Source organism: Anomaloglossus baeobatrachus, chromosome 3 (genome assembly GCF_048569485.1).
Source record: "Anomaloglossus baeobatrachus isolate aAnoBae1 chromosome 3, aAnoBae1.hap1, whole genome shotgun sequence".
NCBI lineage: Eukaryota > Metazoa > Chordata > Amphibia > Anura > Aromobatidae > Anomaloglossus > Anomaloglossus baeobatrachus.
Genome location: NC_134355.1, coordinates 554,388,766 through 554,401,065, shown reverse-complemented (window position 1 = coordinate 554,401,065; position 12,300 = coordinate 554,388,766).

The following is a 12,300-nucleotide window of genomic DNA, read 5'->3' as shown; positions in this document are numbered from 1 at the left end:
CATCGTAAACTGTCTTTGGTCTTGAATATTTTATTAATTCCTGATGTTAAAAAACAGATGTCATACGGATATCTAACGGATGACGGTAAAGAAGCAAAATTGTCTTGTTTTTGGATGAAAATCTGATTTTTTTTATACTATCGTGTGAACATAAACTATGGCTAATATCTCCAAACCCTGGTGACTCCACTCCCCGACACCTTTTTGCATCTACTAGTGGCTCAATGCTCCCCTGGTGCACAGATCCCCTTCTCACCATCAGCACTCCTCTGTTTCATATTGTTTCAAGGTAATTATAGCTTTGTATCCACGAGTGTAGAAGCTCACAGAGTGGAACACAATTCTATCTACCTGCGAGGACGTCTTAAAATTAGTGATTTTTTTTAATAACAATTGCAGGATATGAAATACTTCAAAACTTCTTTTTCTTTTCCTTTGGGGTTTTCTGCAGAACATCTGCTGATAGTGACAGAGACTTGTCCGCCCTATTCTAGATACAAATATGTGGTGTCTATAAATGAATAAATGATAGGATACATTTCCTTGTTTGTCTTCCATATTGCTCTTCGGATGTTAATAGTAAGTGGTACAGATTGAGGAGGTCCCAATGGCCCTTCCATTAATGTGAATTTGATACCTGTGGCATGATATGCTTATCCACAGCAGTAAAAACTCCAGATGTCACTGTGAAATGGTAAAAATTGTCTGGATAGTGTCTCATGTCCAATGCAAGGATTTATCATCTATTACTGGCAATAACACCAGATGTCATGGATTGCTTGTGCTTCATTTCCAGGGAATTAGGACCCAATATTGTGGAGGAATGCAGTATATGTCGGATGTTTCTAGAGCTATGGGCAAAGCCAAGTCAGTAACACAAGAACTTACTAGTATCAGAGGTACAATAAATGTTAACCTATTTAAGGACAATGACAAGTATCTCAGAAAATGTGGTAAACCCAGAGTGGACTGTAGGGGCTCCAAAAAGAAAAGGATAATATTAAGTCACTTTATGTATCGTGCATGATTATGTCAAGTGGTATAGATTTAGTCACTCAGACAACTATTAATCTGCTCTGGCTCATATATTTGAAGAGTTTTTAATAGGTTGTTAAGTTATTCTATATGCATAGTAGAGGGAATTAATTAGTGTTTGCGCACCCATCCCGAGAATGGGCTTTGAATTCACACCGCCGCACCGTTGTATTTCCCATAGGAGTGATTTACAAGGATATCTTCACCAAACCCTCAGAGAATGAATGGAGAGACGCTTCATGTGCTCCACCAATATTCCTTGCGGCTCTCAGGAGCACTGAGGTCTCCACATTACCAGGTATCAGTAAGTTATTCCATATTCTATTAATAGATGATAACTTACAAACTTGGTACAACCCCTTTAACAGAAAACACAATTTTGGAGCTCGGTGTTGTCCCATCAAGCCAGGAATTATTGAATCTTTCCTTTGCAAAATCACTTGAAGCAGTGCACCAGAATCCTAAAGAATAATGAGCTGCTCAGATTCAACATCTAAATCTAATAACAAAGTTAAAGACATCTTTTTTAGCAGAATATTTTTCCATGCAAGAATCAACAACATAATAATTGTATAGTATGTGGTAAACAATAGTTTGTGAATGATACTCTCAGTGATGCCTGTTACCCAACTGAGAAGAGTTAGTTCTTGAGATGTTACTGCCAGAATTGCAGTCATGAATAGAGATGGGCAAACCTGCAGATATTCGAGATCGGCAGGTCCAACCAGATTTAAAAAAAACAAAACAAAAAACAGTTCGGGACCAGAATTAATCCCGTATAGCTGCCCAGACGCCAATCACCATATAAATCTCTGGGGGCGCAAATATTGTGCTTTAAAATGGTGGTAGAAAGGACTAGGGGGATTAGAAACACACCGTTATACTTACTGAGTTTTCTGTGCGGCTGTCACACTACTTCTGGGGCTGCTCATTACCTTCATGCATATTCACTGCTTCCTCAGCCCTCTGGCAGTAATGGTGTCTGTGATTGGTTGCAGTCAGACCACGCCCTCACCCTGTGTGATAGCATGTCTTATTGCTTGAAATTACAAACGCTGTCTGCATCTTTATAGTGGTGTAAAAATAAACAAGTAAAAAATAAAATTGGCGTAGGGTCCCCTCATGTTGTGATACCCAGCACAGATAACACATATGTCTACAGCCTGCATCTTCTGTCAAAATACACATCAAAACATGATGTGGTTTTGATGTAGTATTGATGCGAATTTTTTTTTACCAGATGCAGATTTGGTGCAGGAATATAATTTACAAATTTCAGCAGCAAATCTGCATCTCTTGGCAAAAAAAAAAGACGCACAACAACCGTTTTGATGCCATTTCGGTGTGGGTTTTCTGCCTGGAGATGCAAATCTGGTGTTGAAACATCTGCAGCAAATTTCTGCCCCGAATTTGCATCTCCAGTCAGAAAACCACACCGCAAGGTCGTCAAAACTGTTTTTGTGTGTTTTTTTGCCAAGAGATGCAGATTTGGTGCTGAAATTTATACCTTATAACTATTTTGAATGAAAAATAAAAAAATTATGGCTCTGGGAAGAAGGGGAGGAAAAAACGAAAACAGAAAATCGCCGGGTGGTAAAGCGCTATGTCACACAAAATAATTAACAAACAACATTTACCACATGGCTACCTTACATCAGCATTTTTAAAACCTGATTTTTTTTTATTATTAGGATTAAAAGTTTATCAGCAATGTTGCATTTTTCCAACAAAATTTATAAAACCAAATACTTAAATGACAGAAAATACACAAAATGATATAATTTTAAAAACTGTACACATCAAAGTGCTGAAAGACACATTCAAAATGTTTATTAAACCTTTAGGTGCTTCACAGGAATTAAAGCAATGTGGACAGAAACAAAATAAAAATTTAACTTTTTCCCACACAAATGTTGCTTTTACCTCAAATATTGTATTTTCTCAAGGGTAACAGGAAATAATTTGTTGAGCAATTTCTCCTGAGTACGCCGATACCCTACATATGGTGGAAAACTACTTTTTGGGTACATGGCAGGATTTTGAAGTGAAGCAGCACCATTTGACTTATTAAACGCAAAATTGGCTGGAATGGATAACAGATGCCAAGTTTCTAACATTGAGCCCCAAAAATTAAAAATTTTGACATTTTTCCCCAAAAATATTGCTTTAGCCCCAAATTTTTATTTTTACAAAGGTAACAGGAGAAAATGGATCACAAAAATTGTTGTGCTATTTTTCCTGAGCATACCAATATCACATATGTGGTGGAAATCTACTGTTTGGGCACACGGCAGAACTCAGAAGGGAGGGAGCACTACTTGACCTTATTTGCGCAAAATTGGCTGGAATCAATAAGCAGACACCATGTTGAGTTTGTAGAGCCCCTGATGTGCCTAAACACCGGAAACCCCCACAAGTGACCCCATTTTGGAAACTAGACCCTTCAAGAAATGTATCTAGTTGTATGGTGAACACCTTGAACCTCCAGATGCTTTATAGAATGTTATAACGTTAAGCCATGAAAATAAAAAAATCATATTTTTTCCCAAAAATATTGCTTTAGCCTCAAGTTTTTAATTTTCACAAGGGTTACAGGAGAAAATGGACTACACAATTTGTTGTACAATTTCTCCTGAGTACGCTGATTCCCCATATGTGGTGGAAAACTACTGTTTGGACACAATGCAGAGCTCCAAAAGGAAGTAGTGACATTTTGGAACTCAGACTTTGATGGAATTGTTTCCAGGCACCATTTCATATTTAAAAAAAAACAAGAGAGCCAGCACTAAATGTGCACTACTGCAGTAACAATTCCAAACTGTACTTATTAAATTTGAGATTTTTGGCATAAAAAAATTGCAATTTCTTGAACCGCCCCGCCACGTCATGGCAAATCTCATTGGGGCAGTCCTACTCTAAAATATTTTGATATAAAATGTACCCAACGGCCTCACATATGAAAAGTAGAATTGTTTTTAGCAGCACTTACTTGGTGTTTTTCAATCCCGTACCCATGACTGAATCATGGCTGTGGGTGGGACAGGCCCAAGCAAATGCTGCTTGAAGTAAATAGCCTGATGGCTGAATGTGAACAGCCACCAATTGCCAAAATCAAGACAAGTGGAATATTTGCGAGGTTTTTGAGTAGGCAAAACAGTAGAAACCCCTCACAATGTGACCCTGTATTAAAACTGATCGAGTATTTTCAAGGCATGAAATTTTAATATTGTGGTTGTGTGGCGCCCCTGACCTGGTCAGGCACCACTGAGTACTGCACCCATGCTGGGGACAGTACAATACAGGTAATCCAGAAGGCTGACCGAGGTGTGACTACACAGGCGCATAGTGATCAGGTCTCACACATGTACCTATGAGAGGAGCCCTGGGGATCCCAGGAGGGGGAAAAGCCTTCACCTCCACTGGAATAGTGGAGGGGGCCAAAAGCCTCCATCTCCTCTCAAGGGGTGTGGTAAGAGAATCTGGTTGCTAGGTGGCGTAGGCAGGCACAAAAGGGAAAAGAGAAGGAGGAGTAAACAGTCTGCAGCAGAGTGTGGAGGAGTGAGGAGCAGGAAAGTGAAGCTCTGACAGGAGCAGCAGTGAAGGTCCCAGATGTGAGCCGGTTCAGTGCAGAGTCCAGGGAGCTCGAGTGAGGAGCAGATCCCGTGGGCTGCTGTAGTCTGACAGCGTCCGCGCAGTGGCTACCGACGGGGGAGAACGGTCACCTAGGAGGGCTACCCGAAACCCATCTCCAGCTAGAGAGAGAGCACAGAGTGGGAAGTAAGGAGACTGCTAGGGAGAACCAGGCCCAAACGGGCGGCAGATCCCGGAGCGGGGATAGATCCACCTTTCCCTGCTGAACCTGCCGGTGTGGGGCCCTCAAAGCCCACACCACAACACCACAAAAGCCGCAGCCACGTAGCCACAGTTAGGGCCCATAGCTCACAGGAGGCAAGCAGCTGGAGTGAGCTGGTCCAGGCCACAAGCAAACGGCAAACGAAGGGGAGTGAGGCTTCAGCAACTTCCCTGGGTGACCCCCATAGGGACTAAAAGTCGGGGTCACCCCAAACCACCAAGGGCTAAGGAAGGCGAGTTGGTAGTCACCATCAGAAGTCAGCCTGAAGGATACCTGGTTCCCGCCTGGTTCATCCCAGCTACGCCCGGGTTACTCACCCTGCCACCTGAAGTGAGTAAAAACCCTGAAAGACATTCTGCCTGTGTGGAGTTATTCTGCGCCTTGTGGTTCTACGCACCTACACAGGGCCCTGGGGCTTGCCTCACTCTCAGGAGGCTATTCCAACTAACTGCACTCACCATCAGCCCCAGGCGTCCCTCAACCTGCAGTGGCGGTCCCCACTGACCGCAATACTGAGAGTGGCGTCACGACAAGAAGAAGATCTCCTACCTGTGACAAGATCCAGCCGAGTGGAGTCCCTGAAGGTAATGCACCGACACAGCACCGGTGGGGCTTCACATCTGGCGTCACGAACAGGATAAGGACTAGACCTGTTCAGACAGGTGACCATGTGCCTGGGCGGTCCGCTTGAAAAATTGGAAGCGCCGCCATATTGCCACCATGAAAAGCGCGCCGAAAAACAACAGCAGCCCGCGCTGGGAGAAGTTACCGCCCACGAAGAGGTGTGGCTACCCAGAGATCCCCTGCAGAGTTCTGACCTCGCTTGTGAAGAGAGCGGAAGCGTTCAGAGACGTCGGGACAGAAAGGGAGCGAGAAGCCTGCTGCTGGAAGAGGCAGAGCAGAAATTGAAGAGCCTGCTACTGGAGGCAGCGACGAGTCCACTGCTGGGAAATCGTGCAGAAGAAGGCGCAGAGGAAATGGCGTCTGAACGCAGAAACCCAGAACCAGGCTCCGCTGCCTGGTGGTATCGGGAGCTTGCCCAGTTCTGCGACCGACTGGAGACCCGGGTCGTGGAGCAGATTAGAGAGGAACGCATGGAGCTTCTGGAGATGGCTGCAGCGGTTCAGGCCTACGAGGGGAGAGCCACGCGACGAGTGCCAGACCGGACGGCGACGACTCAGACCCCGATGGTGCCACCGATGGGTGAGTCCAGTGTTGCCCCTGCCAGCGCGAGTGCCCCGACCCCTGCTGCCACGCCCGCGGTCCCTGAAGAGGCGCCCGGCGTGGCGACGCTGGACCAGGCCGCCGCAGCGATGCCCTGCCCGGCCCGCAAAGATCCGGCTGCCACCGCGACCCTCATCCATGCCGCAGGTGTGACGCTGACCCAGGCCGCCGCCATGCTAGGCCCGGCCCGCCGAGACCCCACCGCAGCAGCAACGCTTTCCACAATGGTTGGTGGACCAGTACATACTCCCTCCGCATACCCCCAAGACGACTCCTGCAGCAATCATGCCAAAGAGATCCCTGCCTGGGCCTGCTGAAGAAAGTCCATCCCCAGCACTGCCACCAAAGGAGTGCTCAGAAGAACTAAGGGGGAGGGGAGGCCAGGAAGCTGAGGAGCTGACTCAGGAGCCACCAGCAGTGGATCCATACCCAGAGCCAGAGATGTTGCCATATTCTCGCTGGGATGAAGAGGAAGATTTATCCAGCAACCTCACCTGGGAGCCTGCCAGCAGTGAAGCAGCCACCCAGCAGAATCAAGCCCGCAAGACACGGCGCCGTAGCAGAAACCAGTTGTCACCTGCTCCGCCATCCCCAGAGCAGAGAGAAGTCACGGCCAGAGACCTACAAGAAAAACGGTTCCTGAGAAGAGCCAAAGCACAGGTCAGAGGACCCCTTTGTAGAGGAATTGTGGAAGACTTTAGCCTGAAGTCAGGATATGGATTCATCGTTGCACCTGGTATAAAGGAAGGTATCTTCGTCAATAGAAGAGACGTCAGAGCCCACTTGCCCAGAGGACATCCTGGAAGAAATCTAAGAATGGGAGACACAGTGCAATTTACCATGCATCAAGGAGAAAGAGGCTGGTATGCGCTAGATGTTACACCATGTTCCAGAAATCCCTACAGTGAACCTGCTGTCTCAACAGAAAAAGAAACAGATACAGAAAAAGAAACAGATACAGAAGAAGAAGGAAAAGACAAGGATGGAGAAAACAACAGGTGCCGCAGCCCTACAGGCCCAAGCCCTGGTGAGGAGGAATCCATGTAAATAACATAAGAGATACAGCAAGTTACCAGTTTTGAAAGTTTGCAACGTTACTGTTTAAGAGATGTGCCCACATAAACTAATGTGAGAAATGAACCTTAAGGCTATGAACTGGCTATAGCCACAAACTCTCGCAGTGTAAATAGTTACACCAGAGGGCACCACCACCACCAGAGTCAGCCTGTTTAGGGGCTTGGCTCGTCTGCAACCAGGGAGCACGTCCGTATATAGGGCCTTGGCTTACCTGCAACCAGAGAGCATGCCTGTTTATGGGGCCTGGCTCTCCACCACAAAGAGGGTACCTGGTCAGCACCAACTGTGGAGGCCGCCTCTACATCCTGCCAGAAGAGGCTGAAGGCGCGGATCCACCAGGCCAGGTATACCCTGAAGACCACCAGACCACGAAAGCCGCCTCTACATCCTGCCAGAAGTGGCTGAAGGCGCGGCCAACGTGAGAGGGTTTTGGGTGGGTTAACGGACTTGTGGGTGGAGGGTGGTGATGTATGGTACCTGGTGCTTTTAAAAATGTTTTACATGTTTTAATGTTTTATGCATTTTAAAATGTTGTCTTGCAGCCCGAGGACGTGCTGGTGATAACTAAGGGGGAATGTGGCGCCCCTGACCTGGTCAGGCACCACTGAGTACTGCACCCATGCTGGGGACAGTACAATACAGGTAATCCAGAAGGCTGACCGAGGTGTGACTACACAGGCGCATAGTGATCAGGTCTCACACATGTACCTATGAGAGGACCCCTGGGGATCCCAGGAGGGGGAAAAGCCTTCACCTCCACTGGAATAGTGGAGGGGGCCAAAAGCCTCCATCTCCTCTCAAGGGGTGTGGTAAGAGAATCTGGTTGCTAGGTGGCGTAGGCAGGCACAAAAGGGAAAAGAGAAGGAGGAGTAAACAGTCTGCAGCAGAGTGTGGAGGAGTGAGGAGCAGGAAAGTGAAGCTCTGACAGGAGCAGCAGTGAAGGTCCCAGATGTGAGCCGGTTCAGTGCAGAGTCCAGGGAGCTCGAGTGAGGAGCAGATCCCGTGGGCTGCTGTAGTCTGACAGCGTCCGCGCAGTGGCTACCGACGGGGGAGAACGGTCACCTAGGAGGGCTACCCGAAACCCATCTCCAGCTAGAGAGAGAGCACAGAGTGGGAAGTAAGGAGACTGCTAGGGAGAACCAGGCCCAAACGGGCGGCAGATCCCGGAGCGGGGATAGATCCACCTTTCCCTGCTGAACCTGCCGGTGTGGGGCCCTCAAAGCCCACACCACAACACCACAAAAGCCGCAGCCACGTAGCCACAGTTAGGGCCCATAGCTCACAGGAGGCAAGCAGCTGGAGTGAGCTGGTCCAGGCCACAAGCAAACGGCAAACGAAGGGGAGTGAGGCTTCAGCAACTTCCCTGGGTGACCCCCATAGGGACTAAAAGTCGGGGTCACCCCAAACCACCAAGGGCTAAGGAAGGCGAGTTGGTAGTCACCATCAGAAGTCAGCCTGAAGGATACCTGGTTCCCGCCTGGTTCATCCCAGCTACGCCCGGGTTACTCACCCTGCCACCTGAAGTGAGTAAAAACCCTGAAAGACATTCTGCCTGTGTGGAGTTATTCTGCGCCTTGTGGTTCTACGCACCTACACAGGGCCCTGGGGCTTGCCTCACTCTCAGGAGGCTATTCCAACTAACTGCACTCACCATCAGCCCCAGGCGTCCCTCAACCTGCAGTGGCGGTCCCCACTGACCGCAATACTGAGAGTGGCGTCACGACAAGAAGAAGATCTCCTACCTGTGACAAGATCCAGCCGAGTGGAGTCCCTGAAGGTAATGCACCGACACAGCACCGGTGGGGCTTCACAGTTGCACATCTAAGTTGTGTAGAGAACATCAGGTTGGCATATGTGAGTTGTGCAAAGTACATCAGGTTGCAATTTCTGTGAGGTTGGCAGTCTCAAATTGGATTCCAAATTGGACCACAAATTCAGGAATCTGAGGCTCATAATCTTTGAGAGGTGAGGTTCATAGGGGTCACTAATGGTGGACGCTGACTCATTTGCTGTTTTGGAGTATATACCTGGAAGAAGAAGAAGAAGAGGAGGAAGGTGGGATCCTCACCCATCACTTGTTGGAGGCAAGGAATTTTTATGGCTCCTTGGCTAAATACCGTCTTTGAGCAGAGCAGGACATTAATTTTCACGTGGGTGGTGTGTGTGTCTGTTGTGTTTTTCACATTTGTTGGACAACCAAATTTTATTTAGGTGTCTGTTTGGTGTAAACTTTCTTTTATTAATTTATTATATTTAGAAAAGAAGAAGGAAAAGAAAAAAAAAGAATAGAAGAAAATAATGTAGCAATTAAAAGTTAAACATAAAATAAAAATGAGAAGTAAAACCAATTACTAAGCACCCGCAACTAAATTACGTTAACCCTAATTCTATGCAGTAGAAAAAAACCTGTAGTATAAATATAATATAATTTCCACTAAAATTCAGAAACTACAAGAAACGGATGTCAGTAAAAGAAATTACTGAGCTCTCACATCTATCTGACAATAAATCTGATTCTATATATTAGTAGAAAAAACCTTTAGTATAACTACTACAAAAATGTTCCACTAAAATTCTAAAACTACTAACACTAAATGGACACCAGTAAAAAAGAAAAAAATCTCTAATCTACGGTAGCCTTATCAACTAAACTAAATTATTATTTTTTTATTAATTTTTACTTTACAATTTGTCACTAATTTTGATTGTATTTTAGTGTAAAAAATACTGTACTATAAGGGTAAATGAGGGAGAGAGGTATTGGGGTGCATTGTAAAAAAACAGGGGGACACCATCTGCAAGGAGTTTGTATGTTCTCCCCGTGTTTGCGTGTATTTCCTCCGGGTACTCCAGTTTTCTCCCACACTCCAAAGACATACAGATAGGGACTTTAGATTGTGAGCCCCAATGGGGACAGTGTTCCTGATGTATGTAAAGCGCTGCGGAATATGTTAGCGCTATATAAAAATAAAGATTTATTTTATTTTATTTTATTTTATTTTAGGGGGCAAGAACAGGACAGGAAAGTCTTCAGTCTTCTTTAAGGGTAAGTTCACACAGTGCGGTTTTCGCAGCGTTTTTGCGCGTTTTTCGGGTGCGTTTTTGGCCTCAAAACTACATGACATTGCTTCCCCAGCAAAGTCTATGAGTTTTCATCTTTGCAGTCCGCAGACAACTTTTTTTTTAAGCTGCGTTTTTGAGCTTAAAAAAAAAAATGGACATGTCAATTCTTTCCTGCGTTTTTCTGCGTTTTCCCCCCATACAATGCATTGGAAAAACGCAGCAAAACGCAGAGATCAAAAATGCAGCAAAACGCAGCCAAAAACGCATGCGTGTTTTGCCGCGTTTTTTGACGCGGGTGTGTTTTTGTGCGTTTTTAGCGACCAAAAACGCACAAAAACGCAGAGTCAAAAAAACGCAGCATGTGCACTTAGCCTTATTCAGCCGCTCAAGAAGTGGTGGCACAGGCTAAAATTGGCTGTAGCACCAAAAGTCCAGCAGATCGGCAGTGGAACGACTCATTGACCACCCTGCACACGTCTCCAAACTGGAAGGAAGTAGAGTAGAGCGATCATTGAGAGGTCAGACTGCCCTGCTCACTGATTGGCGCTGAATTACTATTGTCGCTGTCTCCTGGCACCAGCCTGTGATTGGAAATTCACCCACGCCGGTTAACTAGTTAAATCCTGCTGTCAATTTCTAACAGCAAGATATAATGAACAGCAAAAGGGATCAGACTGTGTCAGCTTCAAATCCCCTAAGGGGACTAGTAAAATCAGTAAAAAGTGTAAAAATAAAAAAAAGGTTTGTAAAAATATGAAAAAAATGTAAAAAACACAAAAGTTCAAATCACCCCACTTTTGCCCCATTGAAAAAAAACAATTAAAATATTAAAAACACATATTTGGTATCGCCACATTCATAGATGCCCGATCTATCAAAATATAAAATAAATTAATCTGATTGGTAAAGGGCATAGCAAGAAAAAAATCAAACTACCAGAATTACTTTTTTTTTGTTGCTGCAACATTGTAATAAAATGCAATAAAAGGCAATCAAAACATCATATCTACCCAAAAATGGTATAATTATATATAAAACATCAGCTCAGGATACAAAAAGTAAGCTGTCACTGAGCCCCAGATCCTGAAAAATGAGAACGAAGGGTCTAGAAAAATGGGGAAAAAGCGTGATTCTTTTTTTTGACAAATAAACACACGGGTGTGTGTGTTTATTTACTGTAATTTACAGATTAATCATGGAAGGTATCTTGGGGAGACGCCTGACATGATTAATCTAGGACTTATTGGCAGCTATGGGCTTCCAATAACTCCTTACTACCCCGATTTGCCAACGCACCAGGGCAAATCGGGAAGAGCCGGTTACAGTCCCAGAACTGTCGCATATAATGTATGCGGCAATTCTGGGCGGCTGCTGACTGATATTGTTAGGCTGGGGGCTCCCCATAACGTGGGGCTCCCCATCCTGAGAATACCAGCCTTCAGCCATATGGCTTTATCTGGCTGGTATTAAAAGTGGGGGGGACCGCACGCCGTTTTTTAAATTATTTATTTATTTATTTTCCTGCACAGTATAGGCACGCCCACTGGCTGCTGTGATTGGGTGCAGTGAGACAGCTGTCACTCAGCGTGGGGGGGCGTGTCTGACTGCAACCAATCACAGGCATCTGTGGGTGGGGAAAGCAGGGAATACGAGATTGATTAATGAGCGGCCGGCATATTCAAAGTAATTGTTGCCGCGTATTCTCTGCACAGCTGTTCCTCGCCGCGCTGGTGATCGGGGAGCGGTAAGTATGAGAGAGGGCCGCTCACTTCAGTCACTCGGGGGATTAGCGGTCACTGGTGAATCCTTCACAGGTGACCGCTAATCAGTACGCGGCACAGACAGAGCCGCGGCATGACAATGAAATCGGGTGAAGTTCACCCGAGTTCATTCTCATCGCACAACTCTGTCTGCTGTCAGCCGACATGTATCAACGACATTGTGCAACACACAAACGGACATTCCACACGGACATTCCACGTACACACAGGCATTTTACACACAAACACGGACATTTTACACGTACACACGGCTCGCACACGCCATCA